Source organism: Triticum urartu, chromosome 2A, assembly GCF_056163025.1.
Source record: "Triticum urartu cultivar PI428250 chromosome 2A, HENAU_Tu73, whole genome shotgun sequence".
NCBI lineage: Eukaryota > Viridiplantae > Streptophyta > Magnoliopsida > Poales > Poaceae > Triticum > Triticum urartu.
This window is the reverse complement of record NC_141874.1, coordinates 450,827,075-450,850,769: the sequence shown is the minus strand read 5'-3', so window position 1 is coordinate 450,850,769 and position 23,695 is coordinate 450,827,075.

Below are 23,695 nucleotides of genomic sequence, written 5' to 3'. Positions count from 1 at the left end.
ACGAATGGCTTGCATGCCACCTCGGCCAAGAAGGGCCTAAATCCATGACAGCCCTCACTGCTCTGATGAGCCGCTTTTGCGCGGGAGAAGACAGCTGGCTCACTCATAGAAGCAATAACGCCAGCAACCAGGGCACCTCCGAAATCCAAGACAGCAATGGCAAGCCACGAGGAAGCAAAAACAACAGTCGCAATGATAACGAAAGATCAGGCGACACAGCGGTCAATGCCGGATTCATCAACCCCAAGCCTGGTCAGCGGAAGAAGCCATTCAAGGAGAATCGAGACGAACCATCCAACCTGGACAGGATATTGGACTGACCCTGCCAGATTCATGGCCACCCCGATAAACCAGCTAATCATACCAACAGAAACTGCTGGGTCTTTAAACAGGCCGGCAAGCTCAATGCCGAACACAGGGGGAGGAGCCCGCCAAGCGACAGGGATGACAGAAAGGTTCACCAACGAAACACCAGGGGTCAGAAGCAGTCTCAACCCGAGGATCAACTACTCCTAGAATGGAAATAGCAACCCGGCTTCCGCCGCCCACTTCGTACACCTACAAAGTTTGTACCACGCATACATCATTACACACTCAAGATACCATGGGCATGGGTGGAAGCACAATACGGACAAGCCTGCAAGCACCCCAGTAACTTTTATTATTATTATTTATTTTCTTTTTATTTCTTCCTTCTCTATCCTTTAAAAACAGGCGACGAATAGGATGAACATCGGAAACTGGCTCTATCGGAGTCCGGATCCGTACTCTCACCTAAGGGGCTATTTCCATCAAGGATTCCCCCCACCGAGGACTGGCGGCGCAGACGTGCGACAGAAGGTCCAAAATAACTTTTTGTTGACCACACTCTCTATTTCTCGAGCCTGTACTATGCCTGTTCCTTCGCCTCCAACCCCGAGCATGTCAAATAGCGGGGAGGATGGCTTATATATATATTATAAGTAATCATTGGCATACCACTCAGTTCCCATCAAACAATATTCGAACTAATCATCCGCATTGTCTCCCCAACAAATATGACTCCTACGGTTATTTCATAGAAATACCTTGGCATAACCTGCCAGGGGCTTGGTGTGGGAACAAATGAGTTGCCAGTAAAAGTCTAAACAGTCCTATAGCATACTTCGGCGTCGTAAGTTTGGCCTTATATGCATCAGCTCTGAATCATTGTCTTGGGTCAATAGTTGGGTTGCTCGGCTCCTGTGCTTGCTACCCTATGTTCCGCTCTATTGGCTAGGGTAGTAAAGGGAGAACTACTGCGATTGTGTCCTGGTCTAAACCGGACGAGCACCTCAGTGGAGAAAGCCGAAAACTGACTGTCTTGATGCGGCGTGAGCTGGTCAACCACTTTACGACTTCTTGGAATCTTTAGCAATTCTCCATGTCACCGAGGGATCTTTTTCAGATCAAATATGTAAGGCATCATACGCCGCATATATACCAGGGGCTATGTCGTAGCCCCACAATAAAACTCCTATGGCTAAGTAAAAGCGTTAACGCCCTATAGTCCGATTGCCTGGTTCGCCGCATTATCACCTCCTTCATGGACCAAGACGTTGGATAAAGAGTGATTAAATGCCTTTCCGAACACCCCCGTACTTCCTACGAGGGGGCTGAAGCCGACGACTGGAAACTTTCAGATTATATCAAAATGGCCACACAGGAGGAATTCAAGCTTTCAAGCAAAACATAAATAGATTAACTATAAAATTGTATTTTACAATTTTCATACAGCTCTCTCGAACATTATGTCTTTCGAGCACTGACCCTCTATAAAGTGGGCGGCCTCTAGGACGTCTTCAAAATAATGCTCCGGTTCCGGGCGGTCCTTGCCTTTGGGTGGACTCTTCGTCGCAACATCGATGGTCTTCATCTTCCCCCATAATGTTTTGACTTGGGCAAAAGCCATCTGTGCACCCTCAATGCACGATGATCGCTTCATAGCATCGATACGCGGCACCACATCAACAAGCCTCTGCACCAAACCGAAATAGCTATTCGGAATAGGCTCGGTTGGCCACAACCGGATTACGACATCCTTCATGGCAGCGCCGGATATCCTATGAAGTTCGGCCCATTGGGACATCTGTTCATTGAGCAATAGAGGGCGCTTTGATGCGCCAAACTGCGACCAAAAAAGCTTATCCGTTGCGTATCCATCTTGCACTTGGTAATACTGCGCCGCATCGACAGAACCCTTTTTCAAGTCCAAGAACTCGTCCGAAGAACTCCATACTTGGTTAAGCTGGGCGTAGTTCAGGTCACCGAACTTAGTTTGCAGCAGAAAGGGCTTGCCAGCCACAATCTCCCTCGCCTGTCGAACCTCCTCACGGGCTGCTCTGTATTCCGACCGTGCTGCTCCAGCCTCTTGTAAGGCCTTGTCCAGATCAGCCATTAAGGCTTTACTCTCCTTCTCCAGAAATTCACAGCGGCCGGTAGCATTCTCCAGTTCGAGCGCCATAGTGGTTATCTTCTCCTCATCTTGGCGCCATGCAACTTGTTCGGCTTTTAATTCAGCCGATGCCTTTTCGGCAACAGCATTACTACGACAGGCTTGCTCCTTGGCCCGGGCCGGCTCCGCTCGAAGAACTTCAACGGTGGTAGCACCATCTGCAGCCATGCATATTCCAACATCTAAATCTCAGCATCATGCTTATACCACAAAACTGTATGAGGATTGCCCCGAATACATACCTTGCGACTCGTCAAGACGCACATTGATTAAAGCAAGATTATCCCCTGCCACATCAAGCTTCCCCTGCAACTCGGCAATTTCCATAGTCCGGGAAGCGGCCAAGGGGGAAGCAGCCTGTGTTCAAAGTTGGTCAGGTTAGTCCTCAAACGATCCTTTTCGATCCTCCATTTTGCTTCCCAGTGGAAGCCAACCCGAGTATCAGGGGCTACTACCTATACACAGGCGCATCTTTGCAAATGAAACATAGCTGAAAACATTATGTCACAAACCTCGAAGCCCTTCAGTAGGCTCATGAAGGCTTCATTTAATCCGCTCTTCGTGGATGAAATCTTTTCAATCACTTTACCCATCAAGGTATGCTGTTCCCCCGAGACAGATGCTTTCCGCAACATGTCCCGCAACATATCCGGAGTCCCCCGGTCTCCGGAAGCTACTCCAAAAGCACAATCATCCTTTGAAGGAATCTGCTCACCCGTCTCCAAAATTACTGTCGGCTGTGAACCAGACAGTCCGGGGCCTTTGTTATCATCAGCCCTGGAATCCTAGATGGTCGGAGGTCCACCTTTGGGCACTACCTCTTTTGTCCTCTGGTCTAAAGGGACCCTCTGCGATGACACTTCAGAGTCATCCGCCTTATTGGGCGAGGAGGTCGGAGGAGGCATCTCGCTCTCCATCATCTTAGGGAGGAGACTCACCGAAGAAGAGGATCGCCAGAAAAATTCTGTGTCGACCTATAAAAATGCATAAATGCGTTACGTGTATCTTTGACAACAATGGCAGAGCGGGACGCTATCAAAGCACTCCGGATTATATTACGGTTTGGTCGAGGGCTTGTCCCCCTGTTGGAGCTGCTCGACAGCGTCGCTTTCCAAACCTAAGCCGATCGACGGTGACATCTTGCCCGTCTTGGAAGACCGCCCCTCCCAATCTTCAGAGGCGGCCCTTTTCCTCCTGTTTGGAGAAGGGATGCTGGGTTGTAACGCCCTCGATGCAGCTATATCTCCTACGTGTCGAAGCACGACTTAGAGGCATAACCGCATTGAAAGCAATGTTGCAAGTAAGGTAATCTTCACCACAACCCATGTAAATAAATAAAAGGGGAAAAGATACATAGTTGGCTTACACTCGCCACATGACACAAATACATGAATAACATTACATTCACCCAATACACTCATGGTCCGACTACGGTACCAAAATAAAGATCAACCCCCACATGCGACACGGTCCCCGATCGCCCCAACTGGGCACCACTACTAATCATCTGGGAAAGACACATAGTAACGATGAGAGTCTTCATCGAACTCCCACTTGAGCTCAAGCGCATCGCCTGGAGCGGTATCATCGGTCCCTGCATCTGGTTTAGAAGTAATCTGTGAGTCACAGGGACTCAGCAATCTCGCACCCTTGTGATCAAGACTATTTAAGCTTATAGGTAAGACAAGGTATGATGTGGAGCTGCAGCAAGCGACTAGCATATATGGTGGCTAACATACGCAAATGAGAGCGAGAAGAGAAGGCAAAAGCACGATCGAACAACTATGATCAAGAAGTGATCCTAGAACAACCTACGTCAAGCATTACTCCAACACCGTGTTCACTTCCCGGACTCCGCCGGGAAGAGACCATCATGGTAACACACGCGGTTGATGCATTTTAATTAAGTTAAGTTTCATGTTATCTACAACCGGACATTAACAAATTTCCATCTGCCCATAACCGCGGGCACGACTTTTGAAAGTTCAAATCCCTGCAGGGGAGTCCCAACTTAGCCCATCACAAGCTCTCACGGTCAACGAAGGATATTCCTTCTCCCAAGACAATCTGATCAGACTCAGCATCCCAGTTACAAGACATCCTCGACAATGGTAAAACAAGTCCAGCAACACCGCCTGAATGTGTCGACAAATCCTGATAGGAGCTGCACATATCTCGTTCTCAGGGCACACTCAGATAGGTCAAGCTACGAGTAAAACCAACCCTCGAGTTTCCCCGAGGTGGCCCCGCAGGCTGCCCAGTTCGGACCAACACTCAGAGGAGCACTAGCCCAGGGAGGGGGGGGGGTTTAAATAAAGATGACCCTTGGGCTCCGGAAACCCAAGGGAAAAAGAGGCTAGGTGGCAAATGGTAAAACCAAGGTTGGGCATTGCTGGAGGAGTTTTATTCAAGGCGAACAGTCAAGGGGTTCCCATTATAACCCAACAATGTAAGGAACGCAAAATCCGGGAACATAACACCGATATGACGGAAACTAGGGCGGCAAGAGTGGAACAAAACACTTGGCAAAAGGCCGAGCCTTCCACCCTTTACCAAGTATATAGATGCATTAATATAAACAAGATAATATGGTGATATCCCAACAATAAACAATGTTCCAACAAGGAACGATCTCCAATATTCACCTACAACTAGCAACGCTATAAGAGGGGCTGAGCAAAGCGGTAACATAGCCAAACAACGGTTTGCTAGGACATGGTGGGTTAGAGGTTTGACATGGCAATATGGGAGGCATGGTAAGCAAGTTTTAGGTATCGTAGCATAGGCATAACAAAAGAGCGAGCATCTAGCAAGCAAAGATAGAAGTGATTTCGAGGGTATGGTCATCTTGCCTGCAAAATTGTCAGAGTTGCCTTGATCCTCATAAGAGAACTCAATGGGCTCCTCGTTCACGAACTCGTCTCCTGGCTCTACCCAAGCAAGAACAACAAGCAAACGGAACACAAATCAACCACGTGCAATGCTCAAACAACATGATGCAAACATGGTATGATATGCAGGATGCGGTATGTGATGCATATGCAAGATTTGCAAAGGAATGATTGAACCTGGCCTCAACATGGAAATCCAAGAGTGCCACTGGAAAGGTGAGGTGATTTCGGTTGAAATCGATATAAAGATCACCGGAATCGGATGCACGGTTTGGAAATGGCAAGCAAAAACAAATATGGCACCGGTCTACGATAATCAGCAAGTGACCAACTAAATGCATCAAGCTAAATATGCTACAACACTCAAACATGACAACAAAATACATGGCAGGGATCCAATCATGAAGCTTGACAAAAGATGAACACTGAACTACGGCTAGTTCATCCATTAACAGGTTCAAACAAGCATGGCAAAAGCGCAAATGATAAAAGGTTTCAGACTTGGTGAAATTAACACAAGTCTGGAATTTATCATCAGGAAGCACACTTTCGAGCATGAAAACTACATGCTACAGGAACTTAACATGGCAAAGCAAGGCATGGAATGAAGCTACTCAAAGCACTTAACAAAAGTCCCTTAGTGACCTTGAGCCAAAATGGATCAGAAAATACAATTGCAAGCATGTGAACATGGCAAAAACATAAACAGATTCAGACTTAGTGAAAAACTGGAGCATGCAAATCAGTCAACGAGTAGGCATGTTTATGAGCTCGATGCACTCACTACAGAGCATGGCATGACAAACTAATCATACACCCATAAATAATACATGGCATAGGAGCTAGAAATGGCAAGAATAATAACATAGCATGCACGGATCAATAGCAATATCCTCGGCAAAATCGCTAAACATGTCAACAATCTGCAAGGATTATTTTATAGCCAAAGTAGAGCTCGATTGGCTCAAGCTAGGGTGCTCCATAAATGCACACAAAGACATGGATGGATAGAGCACCATAATGTTAACAAAACCTCCTTATTGATCATCCTCAAAAGAGGCACGGATCACTAGGAAACAACATGAACATATGGCATAACAACAAAATCAGGAAAAGGACTTAGTGAAATTCTAAGTCCCTGAAATCAGCATCAACGATTACGCTACTTTGCAAGCTTGTGCTAGTCACCACAAATATCAAAAAAATACATGGCATACACCCCTGTAAATATGGCATGACATATAACAAAACACATGTAGAGCTTAGGATCATAGCATGCACACATTAAACATGGCAAAAATGACAAAAAGCTATTTGCTGAAACAGATCTGACAAATTCATCACATAGCCCTCTTCCAACAACATTTCGGGCATCAAGATGAGCTCAAATGAAAATGATGCAATGAGATGAAATGATGTACTTGTCGAGACGAACATTTTGATATGCTACACGCACGAATCGGAGCTACAGATGCAAAGTTATGGCATGGCAAAGTATGCATAAAATTAGGGTTTCGGGCAAAATTAGGTCAACCTCCCGGTTACAGATCTGGATCGGGCTCATGCACGGAAATCGAAGTTCATCGCTGTTCCACCGGAGTTGATGCTGGAGTCGTCCGGATCAGAGGAAGACGAGCGGGGAGGAGGCCGGAGTCGTTGCTGGGGCGGGGCGCCGCGACGCGGCGAGGGACGGCGAGGAGGCGGTGGCCGCGGCAGGATGGCGAGGCGACGGTCGCCGACGCGGTGGAGTGGCGGTCGCCGGCGAGGATGCGGCAAGGCGGCGCCGACGCGAAGGCGGAGCGAGGCGGCGCGAGCGAGGAGCCGGGCGGCGGGGTAGACGGGCGGCGGCGCGCGCGCGATGGGCCTCGGGGGCCGGCCGTGGGCTCATGGGCCCGCGGTGGAGGCGGCGATGTGGGGCGGCGCGGCGGCGAATCGGTGCGTGACACGTGGCGGCGGCAGCGCAGGTCAGACGTGTCCGGCCCGGCGGATTGTGTCCGGCGGTGCGAGGAGAGGGAGGGGGCTAGGGTTTGACCGAGATTTTCGGGGGTGATCTATTTATAGAGGTAGGAGGAGCTAGAAAGCTCCAAATGAGGTGCGGTTTGTGGCCACGCGATCGTGATCGAATGATCTAGATGATGGAACATGTTTAGGTGGGTTTTTGGGACACTTTGGAAGGGTGTTGGGCTGCAACAGACACGAGGCCTTTTCGGTCCCTTGGTTAACCGTTGGAGTATCAAACGAAGTCCAAATGGTACGAAACTTGACAGGTGGTTTACCGGTAGTAAACCAAGGCCGCATGGAAAGTCTCGGTCCAATCCGAACACGTTTAACATCCGCACATGAAAAGAGGTAGAAAGGACCACCGAAGGAGATAGGAGCACCGGAATGCAAAACGGACAACGGGGAAAATGCTCGGATACATGAGACGAACACGTATGCAAATGCAATGCACATGATGACATGATATGAGAAGCATGACAACGACAAAACACACGGAGACAAAAACCCGACAACGACGAAATAAAATAACTTAGCGCTGGAAACGGCAAGAGTTGGGATACAGATAAGGTAAATTGCATCCGGGGTGTTACAACACTCCACCACTACGAAAGGATCTCGTCTCGAGATCTAGGACTGGAAAAACTCCAGGTACTCAGAACGGAGGTGATCCTCGCGTTCCCAGGTGGCTTCACGGTCGGAATGGTGTGACCACTTGACTTTGAGGAATTTGATTGACTTGTTGCGAGTCTTGCGCTCAGTTTCTTCAAGAATAGCAACTGGGTGCTCACGATAAGAAAGGTCTTCTTGGAAATCAATGTGTTCAAAGTTGATGGTGCGGTCAGGGGTCTTGAAGCACTTGCGGAGCTGAGAGACATGGAACACGTCGTGCACATTTGCAAAGTTGGAAGGAAGCTCGAGTTGATAGGCGAGATCGCCTCTCTTGCTGACGATCTTGAAAGGGCCCACGTATCTAGGGGCAAGCTTCCCTTTGATACCGAAGCAACGAGTACCTTTCATTGGAGAAACGCGGAGGTAAACATGGTCTCCGATCTCGAAAGCCAAATCACGATGCTTACTATCATAGTAGCTCTTCTGGCGCGATTGCGCTGCTTTGAGGTTATCACGAATGACTTTGCACATCTCTTGTGCCTCTGTGATCAAGTCATTTCCAAGAAGTTGACGTTCACTAGTCTCTGACCAGTTAAGAGGAGTACGACACTTCCTGCCATAGAGAATTTCAAATGGGGCCTTGCCCGAACTCGCTTGAAAGCTGTTGTTGTAGGAGAACTCGGCATATGGAAGACAATCTTACCACTTCATACCGAAGGAGATAACGCAAGCCCTGAGCATATCTTCAAGAATCTGATTGACACGCTCGACTTGGCCGCTAGTTTGGGGATGAAAAGCTATGCTGAAACGGATGTTTGTGCCCATGGCCTTCTGAAAAGAATCCCAAAACTTCGAGGTGAAGATGCTACAACGATCTGAAGAAATCAACTGTGGAATGCCGTGCAGAGAGACAATCCGAGAGGTATAAAGCTCCGCCAATTGATCTGCTGTGATAGACTCTTTGATAGGAAGGAAATGAGCCGCTTTAGTGAGTTTGTCGATGACAATGAATATAGCATCATTGCCACGCTTAGAATTTGGAAATCCCGTCACGAAGTCCATCTCAATGTGGTCAAACTTCCATTCTGGAATGGCAAGAGGTTGGAGGAGACCAGCTGGTCATTGGTGTTCTGCCTTCACTCTTCTGCAGACATCACATTCATTCACGAACTGAGCAATTTCACGCTTCATTCGAGTCCACCAATACGCCTTCTTGAGGTCCTGGTACATCTTTGTACTCCCAGGGTGGATGGAGAGGAGTGAATTGTGAGCCTCGTTCATAATGACTTTACGAAGGTCACCTTTAGGCACAACAATGCGATCCTCGAAGAATAGAGTATCCTTGTCATCAAGACGATAGCACTTGTACTTGGATTGACTCTTGGCAATCCCAATCTTCACCTTCTTCACCATAGCATCAAGAAGTTGAGCCTCGCGAATGTGATCTTCCAAAGTAGGAGAGACTTGGAGGTTGGCAAGGAAACCTTGAGGAACAACTTGCAGATTGAGTTTGCGGAAAACTTCACAAAGCTCGGGTTGGTAAGGCTTGAGAATCAGACTGTTGCAGTAAGCCTTCCTGCTCAATGTGTCAGCAATTACATTGGCCTTGCCTGGAGTATATTCGATACTTGGATTATACTCTTGAATCATTTCGACCCAACGAGTCTGCCTGAGGTTGAGATTAGGCTGAGTGAAGATGTACTTGAGACTCTTGTGGTCAGTGAAGATGTCCACTTTTCTTCCCAATAAGAGATGTCTCCAAGTCAAAAGAGCATGAACAACTGCCGCCAACTCGAGGTCATGAGTGGGGTAGTTCCTTTCATTGGGCTTCAACTGGCGAGAAGTATAGGCCACAACTTTCTTCTCTTGCATCAACACTGCACCAAGACCTTGAAGAGAGGCATCACAGAAGACCTCGAACGGTTTGGATTCATCAGGAGGAGTCAGAACTGGAGCAGTGACTAATTTCTCTTTCAGGGTGTTGAAAGCGATGTCACATTCTGGAGACCAAATGTACTTGACGTGCTTCTGGAGAAGGTTTGAAAGAGGCTTCGCGATCTTTGAGAAGTTCTCAACGAACCTTCGACAGTAGCTTGCGAGACCAAGGAAGCTGCAGAGTTGCTTCATGTTCTGAGGTGGTTCCCAATTCACAATTGCAGACACCTTCTCAGGATTCACCGCTATGCCCTTGGCAGAGATGATATGCCCAAGATAGAGAACCTCATCGAGCCAAAACTCGCACTTTGAAAACTTTGCATAGAACTGATGTTCTCTGAGCTTATCTAGCACCAAATGCAAGTGCTTGGCATGATCTTCCTTGTTCTTGGAAAAGACCAAAATGTCATCGAGGTAGACCAAGATGAAGTCATTTGTGTAGGGGTTGAAGATGAAGTTCATCATGCGAGAGAATGTCGGAGGAGCGTTGACGAGGCCAAAAGACATGACAGTGTATTCATATGAACCATAGCTTGTTCTGAATGTTGTCTTGGGGATATCTTGCTCACGAATTCGAATCTAGTGATAGCCCATACGAAGATCAAGCTTGGAGAATACTTGAGCACCTTTGAGTTGTTCAAACAGCTCGTTGATGTTGGGAAGTGGGTACTTGTTCTTTATAGTCTTCTTGTTCAATGGACGGTAGTCAACACAAAGTCGGTCCATTCCATCCTTCTTCTTCACAAAAAGAACTCCACAACCCCACGGAGAAGAACTAGGTCGGATGAGACCCATTCGCTCTTGAATATCGAGTTGCTTCTTCAGCTCCTTCAACTCTTCAGGTCCAAGCTTGTAAGGACGTTTGCAAACAGGTTCCGTGCCAGGCTCAAGATCGATGACAAATTCAACTAGCCGGTGTGGAGGCATTCCTGGAAGCTCTTCTGAAAGACGTCTTGATATTCACAAACGACTGGAATTTGAGAGATGGCATCCAGCTCACCCTTCTCATTGAGAGAAAATAGACGGATGTTATCATCACGAGCGGCAAAGACAATTACATCCTCAAACGAATGGGTCAATTGAATCTGCCTAGCAGCACAATCAAGCTGAGCCTTGTGCTTAGAAAGCCAGTCCATTCCAAGAATAAGATCAATATCCGAGTTACCAAGGACCATTGGAGAAGAAAGAAACTTGTAATCGCCCAACGTGATAGAAACATCTGGAACCTCCAAACTTGCACTCAAACGTTTGCCAGGAGAAACGATATCCATTTGTTTGCCCAAATGAGAAGAAACGAATTCATTCTTGGCAAAAAATGGCTTTGACACGAAACAATGCGATGCACCAGTATCAAAAAGTACTTTTGCAGGAACATCGTTAACAGGAAGGTTACCCATGATGACATCTGACGAGTCCTCTGCCTGAGCTGCATTCAGCAAGTTGACCTTGGCGTGCTTGGGTTATGCTTGACCACTTCGGTACTTGCCGATCTCATAGGAGGAGGAGGAGGGAGACGCCTCTGATTGAAGCATTTGTTGGCATAGTGACCCTTCTGTTGGCACTTGTTGCACGTGACCTCCGAGAGCGGACGGTGATATAGAGCACTTGATCTTGGAGCTTGAGACGAAGTCTTGTTCTGAAAGCCAGGGTTGGGTGGGTGGGAAGATCCACTGCCACCTTTGCTCTTCTGCTGATAAGGCTGACGAAACGGAGGAGGAGGAAGCCAATACTTTTGCTGCTTAGCCACTTGAGTTGAGGAAGAAGGAGTTGCATCTCTGACTCGCTTCTTGGAAGCATCACACTTCAGTTGAGCAGTCTCTTGCTCCATTGCCATATTGTAGAACTCATCGTACTTCTTGGGCTCAAAAAGGACGAGAGCTAGCTGGAGTTCTTCTCTGAGACCACCCCTGAACTGGTATATCATGCTCTTCTCGTCAGGGACGTCCTGCTTAGCAAAACGGGCGAGCTTCTGAAACATGATGTTGTACTGGTAAACAGACATAGTGCCTTGCTTCAGGTTGCGGAATTCCTCACGCTTGCTCTCAACCACACTCTGAGGAATATGATGAGCTTTGAAGTCTAGACGGAATTCATCCCATGTAATCACACGGCCTCCTCTGGAATCTTTGTACTGCTGAAACCGTTCTGCAGCTTGATCTTTGAGTTGGAAGGAAGGGAACTTGACAAAGTCCTCAGGCCTGATGTTACTGCACTCGAAATGCTTGCATATGTCCACGAGCCAATCATCAGCGTCTGTTGCCTCAACACAATTGCTGAAGGTCTTTGGCTGGTTAGCAAGGAACTGGTTGAGTGTAGCAAACTGATTCTGATTGTTGCCATGGCCCTGGTTCCCTTGGTTGCGCTCTTGAAGAAGTTGCATGATCAGCTGCGTGTTTGCATTGGTAGCGGCCATCACAGCTTGCCATGCCTCCGGAGGTGGAGGTGGTGGTGGCGGATCAGGATTCGGAGTCGTGCGCGTTGGAGGAGCCATCCTAAAGAGGTTGACATCCATTAGCATCTTGACAGACAAATATTTAAGCTGAATCAAACGGGTTGAAATTGCAACATAAAGTCTTCATATCCGAACAAAATGAACGAATGCATTCCAATTGAAATGGTCACATTTCCATAAATTGAGAAGCCACTTAGAATTGAGGTATAAGAAAAAAAACAACAAGGTACACGGACAAGAACAAATACTTGGTGAGGATTACCCAATCCCAAACCAAATATCCGCGGAAGAAGAACTAGAGCTACAAGAATTCCCACCTATGAAACTCCCGAACCTTTCCGGTTATGCAATCAGGTATTGGGGATATAGGGGAAGCATAATATCTCACCCAAATCTAGCAAATCCTACATCCAGCTGTATCCATCCTTCAACAATAACCGAGAAACCTTCGGAAATCATTTATCTCAACCTTCGAAAAGCATCCGTTATACGAGTTATGGCAATACTCCCAAACTCCCGCCCCAGTACTAGGTGGCGTCCAGGTTATCTCATCCAACAACTGCATAAAAGAGATTTTCGATGTCGGCGAAACTCAGGTATTCCAGAATCTCAACGATAAAATTGTGACGACAACACCTCAGAGCTCAACTCCTCGGGACACTGCCACAACCCCTAAATGATAGGAGGCACCAAGAACAATGTTCTCGTCACAAAACCATCGGAACGATTCCAAGATACCCGCGTGATCCTAAATTTTTTGTAGTGAAATTTGAGAAGAGAAGAGTCAAAACTCTACGTCATGATGCCTCACCAGAGCGACGAAGGGACAGGGGAGTAAAAAGGATTCCTAACTCTCCGATATATATAATCCTAAATGACTCAAAACAATTTTCTAGACTCAACAACGCCAGCGATTCGATCAAGCAGGGGGCTCCTAAGGTCGGGGAAGGCTCTGATTACCAACTTGTAACGCCCTCGATGCGGCTATATCTCCTACGTGTCGAAGCACGACTTAGAGGCATAACCGCATTGAAAGCAATGTTGCAAGTAAGGTAATCTTCACAACAACCCATGTAAATAAATAAAAGGGGAAAAGATACATAGTTGGCTTACACTCGCCACGTCACACAAATACATGAATACCATTACATTCACCCAATACACTCATGGTCCGACTATGGTACCAAAATAAAGATCAACCCCCACATGCGACATGGTCCCCGATCGCCCCAACTGGGCACCACTACTGATCATTTGGGAAAGACACATAGTAACGATGAGAGTCTTCATCGAACTCCCTCTTGAGCTCAAGCGCATCGCCTGGAGGGGTATCATCGGTCCCCGCATCTGGTTTGGAAGTAATCTATGAGCCACGGGGACTCAGCAATCTCGCACCCTCGCGATCAAGACTATTTAAGCTTATAGGTAAGACAAGGTATGATGTGGAGCTGCAGCAAGCGACTAGCATATATGGTGGCTAACATACGCAAATGAGAGCGAGAAGAGAAGGCAAAAGCACAGTCGAACAACTATGATCAAGAAGTGATCCTAGAACAACCTACGTCAAGCGTTACTCCAACACCGTGTTCACTTCCCGGACTCCGCCGAGAAGAGACCATCACGGTAACACACGCGCTTGATGCATTTTAATTAACTTAAGTTTCATGTTATCTACAACCGGACATTAACAAATTCCCATCTGCCCATAACCGCGGGCACGGCTTTTGAAAGTTCAAATCCCTGCAGGGGAGTCCCAACTTAGCCCATCACAAGCTCTCACGGTCAACGAAGGATATTCCTTCTCCCAAGACAATCCGATCAGACTCGACATCCCGGTTACAAGACATCCTCGACAATGATAAAACAAGTCCAGCAACACCGCCTGAATGTGCCGACAAATCCTGATAGGAGCTGCACATATCTCGTTCTCAGGGCACACTCAGATAGGTCAAGCTACGAGTAAAACCAACCCTCGAGTTTCCCTGAGGTGGCCCCGCAGGTTGCCCAGTTCGGACCAACACTCAGAGGAGCACTGGCCCAGGGGGGGTTTAAATAAAGATGACCCTTGGGCTCCGGAAACCCAAGGGAAAAAGAGGCTAGGTGGCAAATGGTAAAACCAAGGTTGGGCATTGCTGGAGGAGTTTTATTCAAGGCGAACTGTCAAGGGGTTCCCATTATAACCCAACCATGTAAGGAACGCAAAATCCGGGAACATAACACCGATATGACGGAAACTAGGGCGGCAAGAGTGGAACAAAACACTAGGCAAAAGGCCAAGCCTTCCACCCTTTACCAAGTATATAGATGCATTAAGATAAACAAGATAATATGGTGATATCCCAACAATAAACAATGTTCCAACAAGGAACGATCTCCAATCTTCACCTGCAACTAGCAACGCTATAAGAGGGGCTGAGCAAAGCGGTAATATAGCCAAACAATGGTTTGCTAGGACATGGTGGGTTAGAGGTTTGACATGGCAATATGGGAGGCATGGTAAGAAAGTGGTAGGTATCGTAGCATAGGCATAGCAAAAGGGCGAGCATCTAGCAAGCAAAGATAGAAGTGATTTCGAGGGTATGGTCATCTTGCCTGCAAAGTTGTCAGAGTTCCCTTGATCCTCATAAGAGAACTCAATGGGCTCCTCGTTCACGAACTCGTCTCCTGGCTCTACCCAAGCAAGAACAACAAGCAAACGGAACACAAATCAACCACGTGCAATGCTCAAACAACATGATGCAAACATGGTATGATATGCGGGATGCGGTATGTGATGCATATGCAAGATTTGCAAAGGAATGATTGAACCTGGCCTCAACATGGAAATCCAAGAGTGCCACTGGATAGGTGAGGTGATTTCGTTTGAAATTGATATAAAGATCACCGGAATCGGATGCACGGTTTGGAAATGGCAAGCAAAAACAAATATGGCACCGGTCTGCGATAATCAACATGTGACCAACTAAATGCATCAAGCTAAATATGCTACAACACTCAAATATGACAACAAAATACATGGCAGGGATCCACTCATGAAGCTTGACAAAAGATGAACACTGAACTACGGCTAGTTCATCCATTAACAGGTTCAAACAAGCATGGCAAAAGCGCAAATGATAAAAGGTTTCAGACTTGGTGAAATTAACACAAGTCTGGAATTTATCATCAGGAAGCACACTTTCGAGCATGAAAACTACATGCTACAGGAACTTAACATGGCAAAGCAAGGCATGGAATGAAGCTACTCAAAGCACTTAACAAAAGTCCCTTAGTGACCTTGAGCCAAAATGGATCAGAAAATACAATTGCAAGCATGTGAACATGGCAAAAACATAAACAGATTCAGACTTAGTGAAAAACTGGAGCATGCAAATCAGTCAACGAGTAGGCATGTTTACGAGCTCGATGCACTCACTACAGAGGATGGCATGACAAACTAAGCATACACCCATGAATAATACATGGCATAGGATCTAGAAATGGCAAGAACAATAACATAGCATGCACGGCTCAATAGCAATATCCTCGGCAAAATCGCTAAACATGTCAACAATCTGCCAGTGTTATTTTATAGCAAAAGTAGAGCTCGATTGACTCAAGCTAGGGTGCTCCATAATGAAAACTAAGACATGGATGGATAGAGCACCACAATGTTAACAAAACCTCCTTACTGATCATCCTCAAAAGAGGTACGGATCACTAGGAAACAACATGAACATATGGCATAACAACAAAATCAGGACAAGGACTTAGTGAAATTCTAAGTCCCTGAAATCTGCATCAACGATTACGCTACTTTGCAAGTTTGTGGTAGTCACCACAAATATCACAAAAATACATGGCATACACCCCTGTAAATATGGCATGGCATATAACAAAACACATGTAGAGATCAGGATCATAACATGCACACATTAAACATGGAAAAAATGACAAAAAGCTATTTGCTGAAACAGATCTGACAAATTCATGACATAGCCCTCTTCCAACAACATTTCGGGCATCAAGATGAGCTCAAATGAAAATGATGCAATGAGATGAAATGATGTACTCGTCGAGGCGAACATTTTGATATGCTACACGCATGAATCGGAGCTACGGATGCAGAGTTATGGCATGGCAAAGTATGCATAAAATTAGGGTTTCGGGCAAAATTAGGTCAACCTCCCAGTTACAGATCTGGATCGGGCTCATGCATGCAAATCGAGGTTCGTCGCCGTTCCACCGGAGTTGACGCCGGAGTCGGCCAGATCGGAGGAAGACGAGCGGGGAGGAGGCCGGAGTCGTCGCCGGGGCGTGGCGGCGTGGTGAGGGACGGCGAGGAGGCGGTGGCCGCGGCAGGACGGCGAGGCGACGGTCGCCGGCATGGTGGAGCAGCGGTCGCCGGCGAGGAAGCGGCAAGGCGGCGCCGGCACGAAGGCGGAGCGAGGCGGCGCGAGCGAGGAGCCGGGTGGTGGGGCAGACGGGCGGCGCGAGCGAGGAGCCGGGCAGATGGGCCGTGGGGGCCGGCCGTGGGATCACGGGCCCGTGGTGGAGGCGGCGATGTGGGGCGGCGCGGCGGCGAATCGGTGCGTGACACGTGGCGGCGGCGGCGCAGGTCGGACGTGTCCGGCCCGGCGGATTGTGTCCGGTGGCGCGAGGAGAGGGAGGGGGCTAGGGTTTGACCGAGATTTTCGGGGGTGATCTATTTATAGAGGTAGGAGGAGCTAGGAAGCTCCAAATGAGGTGCGGTTTGCGGCCACGTGATCGTGATCGAACGATCTAGATGATGGAACATGTTTAGGTGGGTTTTGGGCCACTTTGGAAGGGTGTTGGGCTGCAACACACACGAGGCCTTTTCGGTCCCTCGGTTAACCGTTGGAGTATCAAACGAAGTCCAAATGGTACGAAACTTGACAGGCGGTCTACCGGTAGTAAACCAAGCCGCATGGCAAGTCTCGGTCCAATCCGAACACATTTAACACCCGCACATGAAAAGAGGTAGAAAGGACCACCGAAGGAGATAGGAGCGCCGGAATGCAAAACGGACAACGGGGAAAATGCTCGGATACATGAGACAAACACGTATGCAAATGCAATGCACATGATGACATAATATGAGATGCATGACAAAGACAAAACACACGGAGACAAAAACCCGACAACGACAAAATAAAATAACTTAGCGCCGGAAACGACAAGAGTTGGGATACAGATAAGGTAAATTGCATCCGGGGTGTTACATGGGTCCTTTTCCACCTCCGTCTTCGGGCGAGGAAAGGTCGATTTCTCTGGAATCAGTGTCCGACTTACCTCCGGAACCAAGGTCATCTTGGGTCTTCTCGCCCTCCCCTACTGGTGCCTGGTATGGCACCGAGGTCAACATCCTTGTTAACACAGGAGTAGCTGAGTCTTCAGGAAGGGGAGCCGGACACCTAATCAGTTCCACCTTATTTATCCAGTCCTGAAAAAGGATGATACTGTTGGTATCTTGCCACTGGGCATCTGACTATAAGGTATTCGGTAAACGGGTACTTACTGGGTATCTGGATGGTTATAGTCTAGGCCGACATCTTCGGTGGTGTCCGGCCATTGCCTTCGTTTCCCGAAGAATAATCTCCACATTCCTTCATGCATTGTGCCGAAGAAGTGCTGAAGAGTCCGCGACCCTTATGGATTGAACTCCCATAGGCGGAGAGGCCGTCCCTAGCACGGCAGGGTCCGACGTACTAGCATTACTTGAACGACGTTGGCCATGTCGATGTCCCTCTCAATGAGGCTTCAGATGTGACTTTGTAGAGTTTGCACATCATTCGTTCATTCCCAATCCAGCCCCTTGTTAATCCACGATGCAAGCTGAATTGGGGGGCTGGATCGGAATGCGGGTGCAGTTGCCCACTTGGAGCTGCCGGGCTCGGTGATATAGAACCACCCCTGCTACCACAGATCAGAAGATTTGGCGAAGGATCCTTTCAGCCAAATGGCGCTAGCAAGCGTGCTCGCTGTAGCACCGCCGCACTCGGCCTGCTCCCCCTCTACCACTTGTGGCTTCACATTGAAGGTCTTGAGCCACAAGCCGAAGTGCAGAGGAGTTTGGAGGAAGGCTTCGCACGTGACAATAAACGCCGAGATAAGAAGAATAGAGTCCGGCGCCAAATCGTGAAAGTCTAGCCCGTAATAGAACATGAGCCCTCGGACGAAGGGGTTAAGTGCAAACCCCAACCCGCGGAGGAAGTGGGACATGGACACGACCCTCTCACCGGATCTGGGGATGGGAATAACCTGCCCCTCGGCAGGAAGCCGATGATGGATTTCAGCGGTCAGGTACCTCGCCGCCCGAAGCTTTGCAATGTCTTCCTCCGCAACAGAAGAAGCTACCCACCGACCTTGACGGCTGGATCCGGACATGATTGGGGCTGATGGCGACCGAAACCCGGGTGTTGGAACTCGGGGTAGCTGGGGTTGAGAAAGAGGCAAGCATGGAAGAAAAAGACGGGTCTGTACCCCTATATAAAGGCTGCAAATATCAAACGTCTCCTCTTGGGCCTCAAAAACTTGCTTGTTTCCAAGGAGTTGTACCCAAGCGATGGTTGGGTTACCCACATCCGGGTTGACAGGAATCCCTTAAAAAGGGAGGCACGATCTCCGCTTGGATAAGACGTGCCAATAAGGCCACGTCTTGGGACGTGGGGCGACAGGCCGGCTAAAACGATTCGCAAGTGGTGGCAGGGCAGGCGTGGTGTCATATTACCAAAAAGTGTTCGGTGGGTTGGACCCATAAAATATTATGTCCTCTGTGCTTGTGCATACAAGTCCGGATACAATCATTACATCTGAAGATCAACTAGGAGTTCGGATGGGGGAACCCGCCTTGCAATGCCGAATACAATCTACGCGCCGGACTCTTCATCATTGAAGCCAGGTTTAGGGGCTACTGAGGGAGTCTTGGACTAAGGGGTCCTCGGACGTCCGACCTGTTATCCATGGGCCGGACTGATGGGCTATGAAGACATGAAGGCCGAAGACTGTACCTATGTCCGGATTGGACTCTGCTTGGCATGGAAGGCAAGCTTGGCGACCAACTATGAAGATTCCTTCTTATGTAACCGACTCTATGTAACCTAGATTCCCCCCGATGTCTATATAAACCGGAGGGGTTAGTCCGGAAAGCATATACTCATTACCATAGTCATACATGCTAGGCTTCTAGGGTTTAGCCATTATGATCTCGTGGTAGATCAACTCTTGTAACACTCATATTCATCAAGATCAATCAAGTAGGACATAGGGTATTACCTCCATAGAGAGGGCCCGAACCTGGGTAAACATCGTGTCCCCCGTCTCCTGTTACCATCGATCCTAGACGCACAGTTCGGGACCCCCTACCCTAGATCCGCCGGTTTTGACACCGACACCAACGGCTTCTTCTTCATTAGAGTCGTGGCCTTTGATTGGACTCAATGTCTTGGTCAGAATGCGATAGATGGTCTGTGGCACATACAACAATTCCTTCACGAGGAATTTGGTTCTGGGGGCTTGACCAGGCTTCAGCGGCTTCATCAACACTTGCATATAGTGATCCGATAGCTCAGGTTCATGGTAGATTAGCTGCGCACCTTCAAGGGGAGGACTGACAGGAAGGGCATGAAGCAATTCAGAGGTCGGTGCTTTGAAGTGAGTGTTTTCTGTAATCCAATCTAGCACCCATGAATTCAGATCTTCAGCATTGCCGGTGATGTGCAATGTGGCGTAGAACTGAAGAACTAGTTCTTCATTCCAGTCTACTATGTTGGTGTAGAAGTTTAGCAGCCCAGAGTCACGAAGAACACTGAGGACTGGGGTGAAGCAAGGCAGCGATTCCATGTCCACATGAGGAATATGCTCATGGTCAAAGATCTTATCCTTATCAAAAAGCAGTGAAGAGTAGAAGTTGGCTTGGCTGGCAGTCCAGAAATGCTTCCTTCGAAAATGAGCAGAGTCATATGGAGTGTAATCGGTGAAGAACACATGCTCGTGAAAGAAGTCACCAGCCTAGAATTTTTGCCTTTTGGAGAAGGGATTCTTTGGCTTGGGCTGAGGAGTATCAGTCAATGCCTTCACATCCTCAGGAATCCCATTCTCAGGAGCAACAGGCTGAGGAATTTCAATGCCAACATCTTCAGTGGCAGCCTGAGTCTCCATTTCTTCAGTAGCATGAGCATCAACACTAGTGGCTGGAATTTCTTCAGGTATGGTAAGAAGAGAAGCTTGAGGTTCTTCAGAGCCCATATGAATTTCTTCAGTCTGGACAGGGGACTGAGGAATCTGTTGCAGTGGGGTGAATAGTGGTGAATTGGGGTGCTGACTTTCCCAAAAGTCATTGTTCAGAACTGGAGTGGTGCACCCAATATCCATGTCTTCTTCTTCACCCATTTCCTCAATGCCTGCCTCTTCAGCTGTGAACTAAGGCATGGGCGATGATATCACTGGAGTGGATGTAAGGTTGTCCACATCAATTTCTTCGTCTAATTGCCCTGATGAAGCAGCAGAAGGAATATCTTCATCAGATCCGCTTGGGATCTCATAATCCTCACCAAAGGGAACGAGTTCCTTTGATGGCATGGTTGAAACTGGAATAGCATCAATTGGATTCTCAAAAGAACTTGTCAGAGTCTTCGTCTTCTTTGGTGCTGAAGACTCTACGGTGGCGGATGCTTTCCTCTTCTTCACAACTACTCTCTTTGCAACTTTGGTTTTCCTCACTTCTGATGCAGAAGGAAGAGTGGGACTTGGTGTTGGTGCAGGAGGAGCAGAGGAAATTGGTTCATTTTCTTCAGGCGCAACTAATGCAGTTGCCCTGATTGGTTCAGTTTCTTCAGACACATCGTTTGATTCTTCAGCTGGCCTGGCTTGTTCTTCAGGTGCAACACTAGTGGTTGCCTTGGCAATTTCATCAGCGGCTGGAATAGCTTCATCATCCCTGGTACTTTCAGTTTCTTCAGCAGGCTGATTTTCATCAGCGGTGCTAGCATGACCCTCAGTTGGCTGGGCAGAGGCTTCAGCCTGAGGAGATTCACGTTGCATTGGAGCAGCAACATTTGAGGTGAATCCTTTAGTCAGTTTCACAAATCTGACTTTGGCTCCAAGCCAATCTGTATGGAAGACATTGAATTCATCACTGAGACTTTTGATCTCAGACTGTATGGAAGCAAGTTCATCAGTCGTCATGTTGACAACATTCTTCTTCAGGAAACGATCCTTGTTGTACTGAGCTTGCTTCAGCTTCCTGACCTTCTCAAATTTCCATTCTTCACTGATGAAGGCAGTCAGCATGTGACTTTGTCCAGGAGTGAGCTTGAAGTCTCGCATAGGTGTGTTTGGATCCTTGTGCCATAGATCAATAAAGTCAAGGATCAGCTTGGGATCCAGCATCAATGGCACATTTGTGCCTTTGGCTCTAGCGCCCCTCTACTGTCTGTCTCTGATGATTTCTGCGAGTTCGTCATCATCAGCTTTTTCATCACTGGATGGTACATGAAAGGCAACCTGCTTCTTATGAGGACTTGGTCTAGTGCCTCGTCCAGAAGTGGCCTTTGTCTTCAGCAGAGTGGGGCCAGTTGAGGATTGCGGAGGAGCTGAAGAACTTGCTGAGGCTCCTGAGGCAATTGAGATGCCTTTGGTCCTTTGACACGAGGCGAGATCGCAGGTGCTGAGGACTTTGTCAGAGAAGCTGAAGACTTTGGAGGAGCTGGAGTAGCATGAGGAATCTGCTGTGAGGGTTTTGCAGAACTAGGCCATGAGGGCATTGCTGGGGTGCTTGCTGTCGGTGTCAAAACCAGCGGATCTCGGGTAGGCAATCCCGAACTGTACGTCTAAGGAGGATGGTAACAAGAAGAGGGGGACACAATGTTTACCCAGGTTTGGGCCCTCTCGATGGAGGTAATACCCTACTTCCTACTTGATTGATCTTGATGATATGAGTATTACAAGAGTTGATCTACCACGAGATCGTAGAGGCTAAACCCTAGAAGCTAGCCTATGATTATTATTGTTTTTGTCCCACAGACTAAACCCTCCAGTTTATATAGACACCGGAGGGGGCTAGGGTTACACAGAGTTGGTTACAAGGGAGGAGATCTACATATCCGAATTGCCAAGCTTGCCTTCCATGCAAAGGAGAGTCCCACCCGGACACGGGACGAACTCTTCAATCTTGTATCTTCATAGTCCAACAGTCCAGCCAAAGTATATAGTCCGGCAGTCCGAGGACCCCCTAATCCAGGACTCCCTCAGTAGCCCCTGAACCAGGCTTCAATGACGATGAGTCCGGCGCGCAGATTGTCTTCGGCATTGCAAGGCGGGTTCCTCCTCCGAATACTAAATAGAAGATTTCGAACACAAGGATAGTGTCCGGCTCTGCAAAACAAATTCCACATACCACCGTAGATAGTATAATATTTCCACAAATCTAATCTGCTGACAACTTTTCATAACGTGACATCACGCCATGGCCCGGTCATTATTCGAACCGTTTTTCAACCAGCTACTGCACATATTGCGAGGCGGTTTTCTTGGCACGTCTTGTCGAAGCAGAGATCGTGTCCCCTTATCACGGGATTCTCATCAATACGGGTGTGGGTAACCCAATCGCGCCTGCTGGTATGACTCCTCGATTTTAGGCAAGTTTCGAACGGCCATGCGGAGGACGTTTGATATTCATCCTCTTTATAAAGGGGCTAAGGCCTGTCCTTTTCCTCTCGCGCTCGATCCTTCCCTTCCCCCACCTCGAATTCCAACACCCAAGGCTCAGGCTAAGCGCTTCGGACCTTCAATCATGTAAGGATCCAACCTTCAAGGCCGGTGGATGGCCTCCTCTGTCACACAGGGGGACATCAAGAAGCTAAGGGAAGCCAGGTATCTGACCGCTGAAATCTCGCACAGGCTGCCTGCTCAAGGGAAGGTCATCCCCACTCCCAAACCCAATGAGAGTGTCATATTTGTTTCCCACTTCCTCCGAGGGCTAGGCTTTAGTCTTGATCCCTTTGTTAGAGGGCTTATGTTCTATTACGGGCTCGATTTCCACGATCTAGCCCCAGATTCCATCCTTCACATCTCGTTGTTTATCGTCGTGTGTGAGGCCTTCCTCCGCATCACCCCACACTTCGGCTTATGGCTCAAGACCTTCAATGTGAAGCCGAAGATGATCGATGGGCGACACGCAGAATGCAGAGGTGCCATAATAAGCAAAGGCACCGATGCTCCATGGCCAAAGGGTTCCATCCCGGAGGTGTCCAACTTATGGCAGCGGGAGTGGTTTTATATCATAGCTCCCGAAGTACTAAGTGGGTAGCTGCCCCCGCCTTCCGTTCGCCCCCC